Here is a 14,812-nt window from a genome sequence, read left to right on the forward strand (position 1 = left end):
CTGACTTGGAACTATATCGCCGTTCCTTCACAGTCGCAAGGCCAAAATCCTGGAACTCCCTTCCTAACAGGATTGTGGGTGTACCTACCCCACATGGACTGCAGTGGATCAAGAAAGCAGCTCACCACCAGCCTCTCAAGGGCAATTAGGGATGGGCAATAAATTCTGGCCTAGCCAGTGATCCCCACATCCCATGAACCAATAAAAAAAAATCCACTGGTTTTCCCCTTATCCATTGTGCTAGTAGCATCCTCAAAAAAAACTGAGTTTGTCAAACATGATTTTCCCTTCATAAATTCACATTGACTTTGCCCAATCAGACCAATATTTTCCAAATTTCCAGTAATCACATCCTTTATAATAGATTCTTGTATTTTCCCCACTCCCTACATCAGGCTAACAGATCTGTAGTTCCCCGTTTTTTTCTCTCTCCCACATTTGCAACCTTCCAATTTGCAGGCACCATTGCAGAATTTATAGAATTTTGAAAGATGATCACCAATGCACCCACTATCTCTCTAGCCATCTCTATCAACACTCTGTGGTGAAGATCGTCAGGTCCCGGGGATTTGCGAACTTTCAGTCCCATTAATTTCTCCAACACTTTTTTACTAATCCTAATTTCATTCTCACTAGACCTTTAGATCCCAATTATTTCAGGGTGACTTCTTGTATCATCTTCCGTGAAGACAGACACAAAGTAATTATTTAGCTTCTCTGCTATTTCTCTATTTCCCATTATAAATTCTCCTGTCTCTGCCTGTAATGGACCTACATTTGTCTTTGCTTTTTTTCCTTCTTTTCTACATTGCTATGGAAGCTTTTACAATCCGTATTTATATTGCTTGCTACTTTACACTCATATTCTAGTCTCTTTCTTTATCAATTTCTTGTTCGTCCTTTGCTGGATTCTAAAATTCTCCCAATTCTCTGACTTACAACTTTTTCTGGCAAATTTATAAGCGCCCCCTTTTGATTTAATGCTATCTTTAACTTCTTTTGTTAGCCACGGCTGACTTGCTTTCCCTATGGGGTTCTTTTGCCTTAAAGGCAAAAATGGTTTTTGAAAACCATGCATTAATTCTTTAAAACTAAGCATTGCCTATCTACCGTCAAACCTTTTAATGCATTTTTCCAATCCACCATTGCCAACTTGTTCCTCAAACCATCATAATTGCCCTTCTTTAGAGTTAAGACCCTAGTTTCGGATTAAACTACATCTTTTTCAAACTTAATGAAAATTCTATCATACTACGGTCACTTTTCCCTAAAAGTTCTTTTATCACCAGAATATTAATTGGCCCTTTTTCATTGCATAATATTAGATTCAGAATAGCTTGTTCCCTAGTTGGTTCCTCAACCTACTGCTCAAGAAAACTGTTTTGGACACATTCCAGGAATTCTTCTTCCATGGCATTGGTGCTCATTAGATTTACCCAGCCTATATGTAGATATGAGTCACCCATGATTACTGCATTACCCTTGCTACATACACTTATAAGTTCCTGATTTATACCATGCTGTGCATTACCACTACTGTAAACCACTCCTACCTGTAAACCACTCCTACCAATAATTGCTGCCCCTTGCTGTTTCTTAGCTCCACCCAAACAGCTTCTACATCCTGTTCTTTCAATCGAAGATCCTCTCACTAATGCACTAATCCCATCCCTTATTATTAGCACTACCCCACCTCCTTTTCCTTTTTTGCCTGTCCTTCCTAAATGTCAAATCTCCTTTAATATTCAGCTCCTTTGGTCACCCTTTTGTGTCACAGGCCAAAGTCACAAGCCTTTTGTGTACTACAGGCCTCCAAATAGTGTGTACCATCTACAAGATGCACTACAGCAATGCACCAAGGCTCCTCAGATAGCACCTTCCAAACCCGCGACCTCTACCAACTAGAAGGACAAGGGCAGCAGATGCACGGGAACATCACCACCTGCGAGTTCCCGTCCAAGTCACACACCATCCTGACATGGAACTACATCGCCGTTCCTTCATTGTCGCTGGGTCAAAATCCTGGAACTCCCTTCCTAACAGCATTGTGGGTGTACCTACCTCACAAGGACTGCAGCGGTTCAAGAAGGCAGCTCACCACCACCTTCTCAAGGGCAATTAGGGACGTGCAATAAATGCTGGCCTAGCCAGTGACGCAGACATCCCATGAAATGAATAAAAAAAAAATTTCCACATTGCTGGTTGAATGCCACTGTTGCAGCTGTACTCGAACAGCTTGGCTAGGGGCACGGCAAGTTCTGGAGCACAGGTCTTCAGTACTATTGCCAGAATGTTGTCAGGGCCCATAGCCTTTGTTGTATCCAGTGCCTGCAGTCGTTTCTTGATATCACGCGGAGTGAATCGAATTAGCTGAAGATGGATGTAGTATATTTCGACTTTCAGGAGGCTTTTGATAAAGTCCCACACAGGAGATTACTAAGCAAAATTAAAGCGCATGGGATTGGGGCAAAATAGTAGCATGGATTGAGGATTGGGTAACAGACAGAAAACAGAGTAGGAATAAATGGGTCATTCTCAGATACAAAACCAGGAAGTGCTGGAAATATTCAGCAGGTCTGTGGAGAGAGAAGCAGAGTTAACGTTTCAGGTCTGTGAGCTTTCATCAGATGCTGCTTCTCTCTCCACAGCTGCTTCCATACCTGCTGAGTATTGCCAGCACTTTCTATTTTTATTTCAGATTTCCAGCATCCAGAGTATTTTGCTTTTATTTTAGGGTCATTCTCAGGTTGGCAGGCTGTGACTAGTGGGGTACCACAAGGATCAGTGCTTAGACCCCAGCTGTTCAATGATTTGGACGTGGGGATCAATTGTAATATTTCCAAGTCTGTAGAGGACACAAAACTTGGGAGGAAATGTGAGTTATGAGGAGGATGCAAAGAGGCTTCAAGGGCATTTGGACAGGCTGAGAGTGGGCAAGAACATGGCAGATGCAACATAATGTGGATCAGTGTAAGGTTATCCATGGTGGTAGGAGGAATGGAGGTGCAGAGTATTTCTTAAATGGTTGGAAAGTGTTGCTATCCAAAAGGACCTAGGTATCCTTGTTCATACGTCAGTGAAAGCTAGCATGCAGGTGCAGCTAGCAATTAGGAAGGCGAATGGTATGTTAGCCCTTATCACAAGAGGATTTGAGTACAGGAGCAAAGAAGTCTTGCTTCAATTGTAAAGGCCACACCTGGAATACGGTGTGCAGTTCTGGTCCCCTTGCTTGAGGAAGGATATACTTGCCATCGAGGGAGTGCAGCAGAGGTTCACCAGACTGATCTCTGGGATGATAGGATTGTCCTGAGAGGAGAGATTGAGGAGACGAGGCCTCTTTCTCTGGAGTTGAGAAGAATGAGAGGTTATCGTATAGAAACTTACAAAATTCTTAGAGGGATAGACAGGGTAGATGCAGAAAGGTGTTTCCCCTTGATGCGGGGTCTAGAACCGGGGACACAATCTCAGAATAAAGGGCAAGCCATATAGGAACAAAGAACAGTACAGCACAGGAACAGGCCATTTGGCCCTCCAAACCTGCGCTGATCTTGATGCCTGTCTAAACTGAAACCTTCTGCACTTCCAGGGACCGTATCCCTCTATTCCCATCCTATTCATGTATTTGTCAAGATACCTCTTAAACGTCGCTATCGTACCTGCTTCCACCACCTCCCCCGGCAGCAAGTTCCAGGCACTCACCACCCTCTGTGTAAAGAACTTGCCTCGCACATCCCCTCTAAACTTTGCCCCTCGCACCTTAAACCTGTGCCCCTTAAACCTGTGCCCCCTAGCAACTGACTCTTCCACCCTGGGAAAAATCTTCCGACTATCCACTCTGTCCATGTCACTCAACTTTGTAAACCTCTATCATGTCGCCCCTCCACCTCCGTCGTTCCAGTGAGAACAATCAATCAGAGTTTATCCAACCTCTCCTCATAATGAATACCCTCCAGACCAGGCAACATCCTGGCAAACCTCTTCTGTACCCTCTCCAAAGCCTCCACGTCCTTCTGGTAGTGTCGACCAGAATTGCATGCAATATTCTAAGTGCCTAACTAAAGTTCTGTACAGCTGCAGCATGACTTGTCAATTTTTATACTCTATGCCCCGACCGATGAGGCAAGCATGCCGTATGCCTTCTTGACTACCTTATCCACCTGCGTTGCCACTTTCAGTGATCTGTGGACCTGTACGCACAGATCTCTCTGCCTGTCAATACTTCTAAGGGTTCTGCCATTTACTGTATACTTCCCACCTGCATTAGATCTTCCAAAATGCGTTACCTCACATTTGTCCGGACTAAATTCCATCTGCCATTTCTCCGCCCAAGTCTCCAACCGATCTATATCCTGTTGAATCCTCTAACAATCCTCATCACTATCCGCAGCTCCACCAACCTTTGTGTCGTCCGCAAACTTACTAATCAGACCGGCTACATTTTCCTCCAAATCATTTATATATACTACAAAGAGCAAAGGTCCCAGCACTGATCCCTGCGGAACACCACTAGTCACAGCCCTCCATTCAGAAAAGCACCCTTCCCTGCTACCCTCTGTCTTCTATGACTGAGCCAGTTCTGTATCCATCTTGCCAGCTCACCTCTGATCCAGTGTGACTTCACCTTTTGTACCAGTCTGCCATGAGGGACCTTGTCAAAGGCTTTACTGAAGTCCATATAGACAACATCCACTGCCCTTCCTTCAATCATCTTTGTCACTTCCTCAAAAAACTCAATCAAGTTAGGGAAACAAGACCTCCCCTTCACAAAACCATGCTGCATCTCGCTAATTAGTTCATTTGTTTCCAAATGGGAGTAAATCCTGTCCCGAAGAATCCTCTCCAATAATTTCCCTACCACTGATTTAAGGCTCACCGGCCTATAATTTCCTGGATTATACTTGCTACCCTTCTTAAACAAAGGAACAACATTGGCTATTTTCCAGTCCTCTGGGACCTCACCTGTAGCCAATGAAGATACAAAGATTTCTGTCAAGGCCCCAGCAATTTCTTCACTTGCCTCCCTCAGTATTCTGCGGTAGATCCCATCAGGCCCTGGGAACTTATCTATCTTAATGCTTTGCAAGACACCCAACACCTCCTCCTTTTTGATAATGACATAACCCAGACTATCTACACTTCCTTCCCTAGGCTCATCATCCACCAAGTCCTTCTCTTTGGTGAATACTGATGCAAAGTACTCATTTAGCACCTCGCCCATTTCCTCTGGCTCCACACATAGATTCCTTTCTCTGTCCTTGAGCGGGCCAACCCTTTCCCTAGTTACCCTCTTGCTCTTCATATATGTATAAAAAGCCTTGTGATTATCCTTAATCCTGTTTGCCAATGACTTTTCATGACCCCTTTTAGCCCTCCTGACTCCTTGCTTAATTTCCTTCCTACTGTCTTTATATTCCTCAAGGGCTTCGTCTGTTCCCAGCCTTCTCGCCCTTACGAATGCTTCCTTTTTCTTTTTGACTGGGCTCACAATATCCCTCATTATCCAAGGTTCCCAAAACTTGCCAAACTTATCCTTCTTCCTCACAGGAACATGCCGGTCCTGGATTCTAATCAACTGACATTTGAAAGACTCCCACGTCAGATGTTGATTTACCCTCAAACAGCAGCCCCCAATCTAAATTCTTCAGTTCCTGCTTAATATTGTTATAATTAGCCTTCCCCCAATTTAGCACCTTCACCCGAGGACTACTCTTATCCTTATCCACAAGTACCTTAAAACTTATGGAATTATGGTCACTGCTCCCGAAATGCTCCCCTACTGAACCTTCGACCACCTGGCCGGGCTCATTCCCCAATACCAGGTCCAGTACGGCCCCATCCCTAGTTGGACTATCTACATATTGTTTCAAGAAGCCCTCCTGGATGCTCCTTACAAATTCTGCCCCATCCAAGCCCTTAGCACTAAGTGAGTCCCAGTCAATATAGGGGAAGTTAAAATCACCCACCACTACAACCCTGTTACCTTTACATCTTTCCAAAATCTGTCTACATATCTGCTCCTCTACCTCCCGCTGGCTGTTGGGAGGCCTGTAGTAAACCCCCAACATCGTGACTGCACCCTTCCTATTCCTGAGCTCCACCCATATTGCCTCACTGCATGAACCCTCCAAGGTGTCCTCCCGCAGTACATCTGTGATATTCTCCTTAACCAGTAATGCAACTCCCCCAACTCTTTTACATCCCCCTCTATCCCGCCTGAAGCTTCTAAATCCCGCCTGAAGCTTCTAAATCCCGGAACATTTAGCTGCCAATCCTGTCCTTCCCTCAACCAAGTCTCTGTAATAGCAACATCATAAGTCCAAGTACTAATCCAAGTTCGAAGTTCATCTGCCTTACCTGTAATACTTCTCGCATTGAAACAAATGCACTTCAGACCACCAGTCCCGCTGTGCTCCGCAACATTTCCCTGCCTGCTCTTCCGCTTAATCTTACTGGCCTTATTTACTAGTTCCCCCTCATTTTTTTCACCGGCTGTCCTCTTGCTCTGGTTCCCACCCCCCTGCTACACTAGTTTAAACCCTCCCGAGTGACGCTAGCAAACCTCACAGCCAGGATATTTGTGCCTCTCAAGTTTAGATGCAACCCGTCCTTCTTGTGCAGGTCCCACCTGTCCCTGAAGAGATCCCAATGATCCCGATATCTGAAACCCTCCCTTCTACCTACACCAGCTGTTCGGCCACGTGTTTAGCTGCACTATCTTCCTATTTCTAGCCTCACTGGCACGTGGCACAGGGAGTAATCCCGAGATTACAACCCTAGAGGCCCTGTCTTTTAACTTTTTACCTAATTCCCTCAACTCCCCCTGCAGGACCTCATCACTCTTCCTGCTTATGTCGTTGGTACCGATGTGTACCACAACCTCTGGCTGTTCACCCTCCCCCTTCAGAATGCCCCGTCCGTTCAGAGACATCCTTGACCCTGGCACCAGGGAGGCAACATACCATCCTGGAGTCTCTTTCACGTCCATAGAAGCGCCTATCTGTGCCCCTGACTATACAGTCCCCTATAACTATTGCTCTTCTGCGCTTTGTCTCTCCCTGCTGAACAATAGAGCCAGCCGTCGTGCCACTGCTCTGGCTGCTGCTGTTGTTTTCCCCTGATAGGACTGAGATGAGAAGGGATGGTGAATCTTTGGAATTCTCTGCCCCAGAAGGTGGTGGAAGCTCAGTGACTGAGTAAGTTCAAGACAGAGATCGACAGATTTGTAGTTGCTCATGACATCAAGGGATATGGGGATAGTGTGGGAACATGGCGTTGAGGTAGACAATCATCCATGATCTAGAATGGTAAAGCAGGCTTGAAGGGCTGAATGGCCTACTCCTGCTCTTATGTTCTACACCCAGCTCCATTGACCCTTAATGCTCCCATCACTAACATCTAGAGACTAGTGCCAAAGTTGGGAGAGCTGTCTCAAAGGCATTTATGTAGTCACTTTAATGTAGTAAAACATCCCAAGGTACCTCAGTAAGCAGCGGCCCCAAGCACAGGAATTTGTTCAAACTCCCTCAGCTCCTTTAAGATGTTCCTTAAAGCCTGCCTCTATGACTAAGTTTTTGGTCACCGGTCCCAATATTTCCTTCTGTGGTCGGTGTCAAATTTTGTCAGATTAGACTCCTGTGAAGCACCTTGGGATGTTTTACTATGTTAAAGTGACTATATAAATGCCTTTGAGACAGCTCTCCCAACTTTGGCACTAGTCTCCCGATGTTAGTGATGGTGGCATTAAGGGTCAATGGAGCTGGGTGTGCCTTTGTGTCCTTATTCAATACCTAAAATTACCAGTGGACTGTTAAATGCTCCTAAGAGCTTCCACAACTATATTTCCAAAATTGTACAGCCATATGTCAGGAGCTCTCAAATTCAATCCATGGTCTTGTGTTAATGAACAAGATATACATTGGCTCAGGTTTTTCATTAAGATTAACAGCAAGGATATCAGCACTCCCTGGTATTATGGAGTAAATCAGGCAGCAACTTCCAAATTAATTACTTTTTTAGACCTGTATGGCTCAGTGAAGATTCTTCAATGACGGTTGAAGAGGCTCGCTCTTTCTTGACCTGCTCAATGACCCGGTTATAAAGTGTGCCGCACGGGAGACCAGAATCCAGATTAAAGCAAATCTCCATTCTAAAGCCTGCAAAAAACTGAGTGCCACTCCTTTGCTGCCGAATGCAGAATGCGAGCCAACATAGCTTGGAGATTTTTTTTAAAAAGGGCCACTTTGGTAAGGTGGCTGTGGAGCTGCACCCAGAATAAAGAGACGTGGGGTTGGGGGTTGGTGTGGCAAAGGAAAGAGGAGAAAATGACAAGAAAAACCACAGAAGAATTAAACAGTTAAATAAAATTATGCATCTGTACCTTGCAATCATGGAATGTGTCAGATATTAATTCCTATCGATCACATGGAATTGGGAATTGAGATTTGTTAGAGATCTACTTAATAATTAATGACAAATAAAGATCTAACTAGCATCACAAAATCTGCACTGTACACATTGCACAATTCCAGATTTATTCAATTTGTGATAGTCACTTGCAAAATCCAATGAAAATGCAGTTTTACTGCAATAAATAAATACCCCACAGCAGATAGGTCCATTTATAAGTGAGGACAACAAGGCTGTTTTAGCAGTATAAGCCCTATTGTAAGCATTTAATTCCATGCTACCTTACAGGGCTCCTGCTGACTGCAGTCCCAATTTCAACAGCCTCTCTGCAAGATAACTGATAACAGTTTATAAAGGATTTTACACTAGAATTGAGGGCAGATGCAGAATATGTCTTCCCTAACTTGGGTGGGCATACAATGGCAATACACAAAGTAGGAGAATACTACAAAAACTTACATTTATATAGCACATCCCAAGTCACTTCACGGGAAATGTCATCACACAAAGTTTTGATACCGAATTGCATACAGGCATATTCGAGCAGGTGACAAAATCTTGGTCAAAAAAGGTAGGTTTTAAGGAGAGCCTAAAAGGAGGTGAAAGAGGTAAAGAAACAGAGGTTTAAGAAGGGAATTCCAGAGCTTGGGGCCTAGGCTTCAAGAGGGGGAGGTAGCACAGTGTAATTCTACCAGACTAGTAATCCAGAGGTCTGGACTATTGCTCTGGAGACACGAGTTCAAATCCTACCAAAGCAGGCAGGGGAATTAAATTCATTAACAAGACAAGCATTTTATTTCAGATATATTAATAGTGATCATGAAGCTACTGGATCACCCTAAAAAGCCAATGCCCTCCTTCAGGGAAGGAAATCTATCATCTTTACACAGTCTGGCATACATGCGACTCCAGACCAACAACAATGTGGTTGACCTTAACTGCTCTCTGAAATGGCCCAGCAACCACTTTATGGATGAGCAATAAATGCTGTTCTTGCCAATGATGCTCACACCCAAATAACGTATAAATGGAAAAAAGGCAGGTGAAGGCAAATGAAGGAAATTAGGGACATGCAAGAGGCAGAATTGGAAGCATTATCATACACTGTACTTCCCCACACATAGCAATGCTGTGTTCTTGGGGAACAGCGCTGGTGTAAAAGTAAACACAAAATTAACAGCAATCTTAAAATGCTGGTTGAAGATTTACTCTTACATTGCTGCTGGATAGTAGGGAGCTTAAAATTCGCTGGTGGTAAGGGGTCCTCTGAAACAGCAGACAGGTTCAGAATACCAAACATAAGAGCAAAGCAAATATTAACAAACAGCATTCTCATGTGCAGTTCATACTGGCAAACACCAAAAACAGCTTAAGCAATTACCATCTAGAACAGGTTATTAATTTTTAAAACTATTAAAATGTTCCAAGCCCTGCTGCCAATTTTTCCCTGGCTGCTGCTGTTGTATTATATGACTTAAAGGTGGGGAGGGGAGGGGGTGGTGATGAGGTTGGGGGGGGGGGGGGCAGTTATTACAAGATTAAGCCAGAAGACAAAGATAATTATAGAGACAATGGGGGGGAAGAGGGGAACTCCTCTCGCAAAGTTAAATTATAAATAAACTAGTGTAGTTCCTCAACACAAAAGCAAAATATTGCTGATGCTGAAAATCTGAAATTAAAAACAAAATATGCAAGAAATACTCAGCAGGCAGCATCGGCCGAGACAGAAACAGAGTTAACATTTCAGGTTTGTGACCTTTGATAAGAACTAGAAAAAAAAAGTTAGAAATGCCATAGGTTTTGTGCAAGTGAAAATGGAAAGGTGCTAAAATCCTATTATATTTTAAACTTTTCCCAGTTCTGACCAAAGGTCCATCTGAAACATTAACTGTTTCTCTCTCTCCATAGATGTTACCAGACTTGCTGAGTATTTCCAGCATTTTATGTTTTTATTACAGTGTAGTTCCTCAACTTTGCATCAATACTTTAAAAGTAAACAATTTTGTCTGAACTCAAATTCTAGAAGTCAGAGTTATATAGTACAGAAACAGGCCCATCGTGGCTGTGCCAGCCATCAAGCACCTATCTATTCTAATCCCATTTTCCAGCACTTGGCCCATAGCCTTGTATGCTATGGCATTTCAAGTGCTCATCTAAATACTTTTTAAATGTTGTGAGGGTTCCTGCCTCTACCACCCCTTCAGGCAGTGTGTTCCAGATTCCAACCACCCTCTGGGTGAAAAAAAATGTCCTCAAATCCCCTTGAAACCTCCTGCCCCTTACATTCAGTCTAAGCCCCCTGGTTATTGACATCTCCGCTAAGGTTTCTTCCTATCTATCCTATCTATGCCCCTCATAATTATGTATACCTCAATCATGTCCCCCCTCAGCCTTCTCTGCTCTAAGGAAAACAATCCTAGTCTATCCAGTCTCTCTTCATAGCTGAAATGCTCCAGCCCAGGCAACATCCTGGTGAATTCTCCTCTGCACCCTCAGCAGTGAAATCACATCCTTCCTATAGTGTGGTGCCCAGAACTGTACACAGTACTCCAGCTGTGGCCCAACTAGCATTTTATACAGCTCCATCATAACCTCCCCTGCTCTTATATTCTATGCCTCGGCTAATAAAAGCAAGTATGCCATATGCCTTCCTAACCACCTTATCTACCTGTGCTGCTGCCATTAGTGATCTATGGACATGTACACCAAGGTCCCTCTGACCTTCTGTACTTCCTAGGGTCCTACCATCCATTGTAAATTCCCTTGCCTTGTTAGTCCTCCCAAAATGCATCACCTCACACTTCTCAGGATTAAATTCCATTTGCCACTGCTCTGCCCATCTTACCAGCCCATCTACATCGTCCTGTAATCTAAAGCTTTCCTCTTCACCATTTACAACACCACCAATTTTGGGGTCATCTGCGAACTTACTAATCATACCTCCTATATTCACGTCTAAATCATTAATGTACATGACGAACAGCAATGGTCGCAGCACCGATCCCTGCAGTACACAGGCCTCCGCTCGCAAAAACAACCCTCGACCATCACCCTCTGCCTCCTGCCATTAAGCCAATTTCAGATCCAAATTGCCCTGGATCCCATGGGTTCTTACCTGCTTAACCAATCTCCCATGCGGGATCTTATCAAAGGCCTTACTGAAGTCCATGTAGACTATATCAACTGCTTTACCCTCATCTACACATCTAGTCACCTCCGCGAAAAATTCAATAAAATTTGTTAGACATGATCTCCCCCTGACAAAGCCGTGCTGACTATCCCTGATTAATCCCTGCCTCTCCAAGTGGAGATTAATCCTGTCCCTCAGAATTTTTTCCCCAATAGTTTCCCTACCACTGATGTTAGACTCACCGGCCTGTAATTACCTGGTTTATCCCGACTACCCTTCTTGAATAATGGTACCACATTCACTGTCCTCCAGTCCTCTGGCACCTCTCCTGTGGCCAGAGACGATTTGAAAATGTGTGTCAGAGCCCCTGCTATCTCCTCCCTTGCCTCACATCTGGGCCTGGGGATTTATCTATTTTTATGCCTGCTAAAACCTCCTCCCTTTTAATGCTAATTTGCTCAAGTATATCACAATCCCCCTCCCTGATCTCTACAACTACATTGTCGTTTTCTATAGTGAACACAAATGAAAAGTAATCATTTAAAACCTCACCTACATCCTCCGGCTCCACATACAGATCGCCACTTTGGTCCCGAATGGGCCCTACTCTTTCCCTGGTTATAGAAACATAGAAAAATAGGAGGAGTAGGCCATTCAGCCTTCGAGCCTGCACTGCCATTCAATACGATCATGGCTGATCATCCAAACTCAGTACCCTGTTCCCGCTTTCTCCCCATATCCCTGGATTTCTTTAGCCCTGAGAACGATACCTAACTCTTTCGTGAATATATTTAATGATTTGGCCTCAACTGTTTTCTCTTGCCCTTCATATACTTATAAAATGCCTTGGGATTTTCCTTTATCTTGCCCACCAGTGTGTTTTCGTGCCTCCTCTTTGCTCTCCTAGTTACTTTTTTTTTTATTAAAGTACCTCCCTCAACTTTCTATACTCCTCTAGGGCCTCCGCTGTTTTCAGCGCTATGAATCTGCCATTTGCCTCCTTTTTTTGCCCTTATCCAATCCTCTATATCCCTTGACATCCAGGGTTCCCTAGACTTGTTGGTCCTACCCTTCAACTTTACGGGAACGTGTTGGCTCTGAACTCTCACTATTTCCTTTTTGAATGAATCCCACTGATCTGATGTAGACTTTCCTACAAGTAGCTGCTCCCAGTCCACTTTGGCCAGATCCTGTTTTATCATACTGAAATCGGCCTTCCCCCAATTCAGTACATTTCCAGTCCATATTTGTCCTTTTCCATAACTACCTTAAATCTTCCAGAGTTATGGTCACTATCCCCGAAATGCTCCCCCACTGACACTTCTACCACTTGGCTGGCTTCATTCCCTAGGATTAGGCCCAGTACCGCCCCTTCTCTTCTAGGACTTTCTACGTGCTGGCTCAAAAAGCTCTCCTGGATGCATTTTAAGAATTCCGCCCCCTTTAAGCCTTTTGCACTAAGACTATCCCAGTTGATATTAGGTAAGTTGAAATCCCCTATTACCCTATGATTTTTACACCTCTGAGATTTGCCTACATATTTGCTCCTCTATCTCTCCCTGACTATTTGGAGACCTGCAGTACACTCCCAGCAAAATGATTGCCACCTTTTTGTTTTTAAGTTCTACCCATATAGCCTCATTTCTAAGATATCATCCCTCCTTACTACAGTAATTAACTCCTTGATCAATAGTGCAATACCACCTCATCTTTTACACCCCACCACCCAACCCCGGAAGATTCTATACCCTGGAATATTGAGTTGCCAGTCCTGCCCTTCCCTCAACCATGTCTGTGATAGCAATATCCTATTCCCATGTGTTAATCAATACCCTCAATTCATCTGCCTTACTTGTAAGATTCCTTGCATTAAAATAGATGCAATCCAGCCTTGCATTATTCGCTTGTACCTTAACAGGTCTATATTTGCTCTGCCTTCCAGACTGACGTAGTTTCTCTTCTATATTTGGCTGTGCATCACCCCCTACTGTACCTCCACTCTGTATCCCATCCCCCTGCCAAATTAGTTTAAACCTCCCCCAACAGCACTAGCAAACCTCCCTACAAGGATGTTGGTCCCACTCTGGCTCAAGTGCAGCCGATCCGAATTGTACAGGTCCCACCTTTGCCAGAAACAGACCCAGTGATACAGGAAACTAAAGCTCTCCCTCCTGCACCATCTCTTCAGCCACGCATTCGTCTGCTCTATCCTCCTATTCCTATACTCACTAGCATGTGGCACCGGGAGTAATCAAGAGATTACTACCTTTGAGGTCCTGCTTTTCAATCTGCTACCTAGCTCCCTAAATTCTTGTTGCAGGATCTCTTCTCTCTTTCTACCTATGTCGTTGGTACCAAAGTGAACCACAACCTCTGACTGTTCACCCTCCCCCTTCAGAAGGTCCTGTAGCCGCTCCGTGACATCCTTGACCCTAACACCAGGGAGGCAACATATCATGGAGTCACGTTTGCTGCCACAGAAATGCCCATCTGTACCCCTTATGATAGAATCCCCTATCACTCTAGCTCTCCCACTGTTTTTCCACCCCTCCTGTGCAGCTGAGCCACCCGTGGTGCCACAGATTTGGCTCTTGTTGCATTCCTGAGAAGCTGTCTCCCCCAACAGTATCCAAAGCAGAAAATCTGTTAGAGAGGGAGATGGACCCAGGTGACTCCTGCACTACCTGCCTCATTCTTCTACTCTGCCTGAGCGGTCTTTACCTGCGGTGTGACCATCTCCATTTATGTGCTATCCATGATGATCGCAGCCTCGCGGATGCTCCACAGTGTCCCCAGCCGCTGCTCCAGATCCGAAACGTGGATTTCGAGTAGCTGCAGCTGGAGACGGGTCCTGCACCTGTGTTCACCCTGAACACTCGAAATGTCCCTGACTTTCCACATTGCACAGGAGGAGCACTCCACGCTGCCGAGCTGCCCTGCCATGACTTACCCTTAATTTAATCCCTTAAAATTACTCAAAAATTAGATATTATTTACACTAGAGACCTTGATTCCCTAAAAAAATAAACACTACTTACTATATAAAACAAACTGTAGACCTTACCCAGTTCTGATGGTCACTGACCTGAAACATTAACTCTGCTTCTCTCTCCACAGATGCTGCCAGACCTGCTGAGTATTTCCAGCATTTGTTTTTATTTCATATTTCCAACATCTGCAGTATTTTGCTTTTATTCTATTGTAGATCTTACCTTTCTCTTTACCTTAGTTACTAAACCAGCTATTTACTGATGCGCCCTAACAGCAGTTACCAAC

General features: G+C 44.3%; 1 protein-coding gene across 2 annotated transcripts in view; it reads right to left on the reverse strand.

Moving 5' to 3' along the window:
- rida (reactive intermediate imine deaminase A homolog) overlaps positions 1 to 14,812 on the reverse strand; it is a 62,266-nt gene that overhangs the window by 37,079 nt on the left and 10,375 nt on the right. The window lies entirely within an intron of this gene.

Source organism: Heterodontus francisci, chromosome 5, assembly GCF_036365525.1.
Source record: "Heterodontus francisci isolate sHetFra1 chromosome 5, sHetFra1.hap1, whole genome shotgun sequence".
Lineage (NCBI taxonomy): Eukaryota > Metazoa > Chordata > Chondrichthyes > Heterodontiformes > Heterodontidae > Heterodontus > Heterodontus francisci.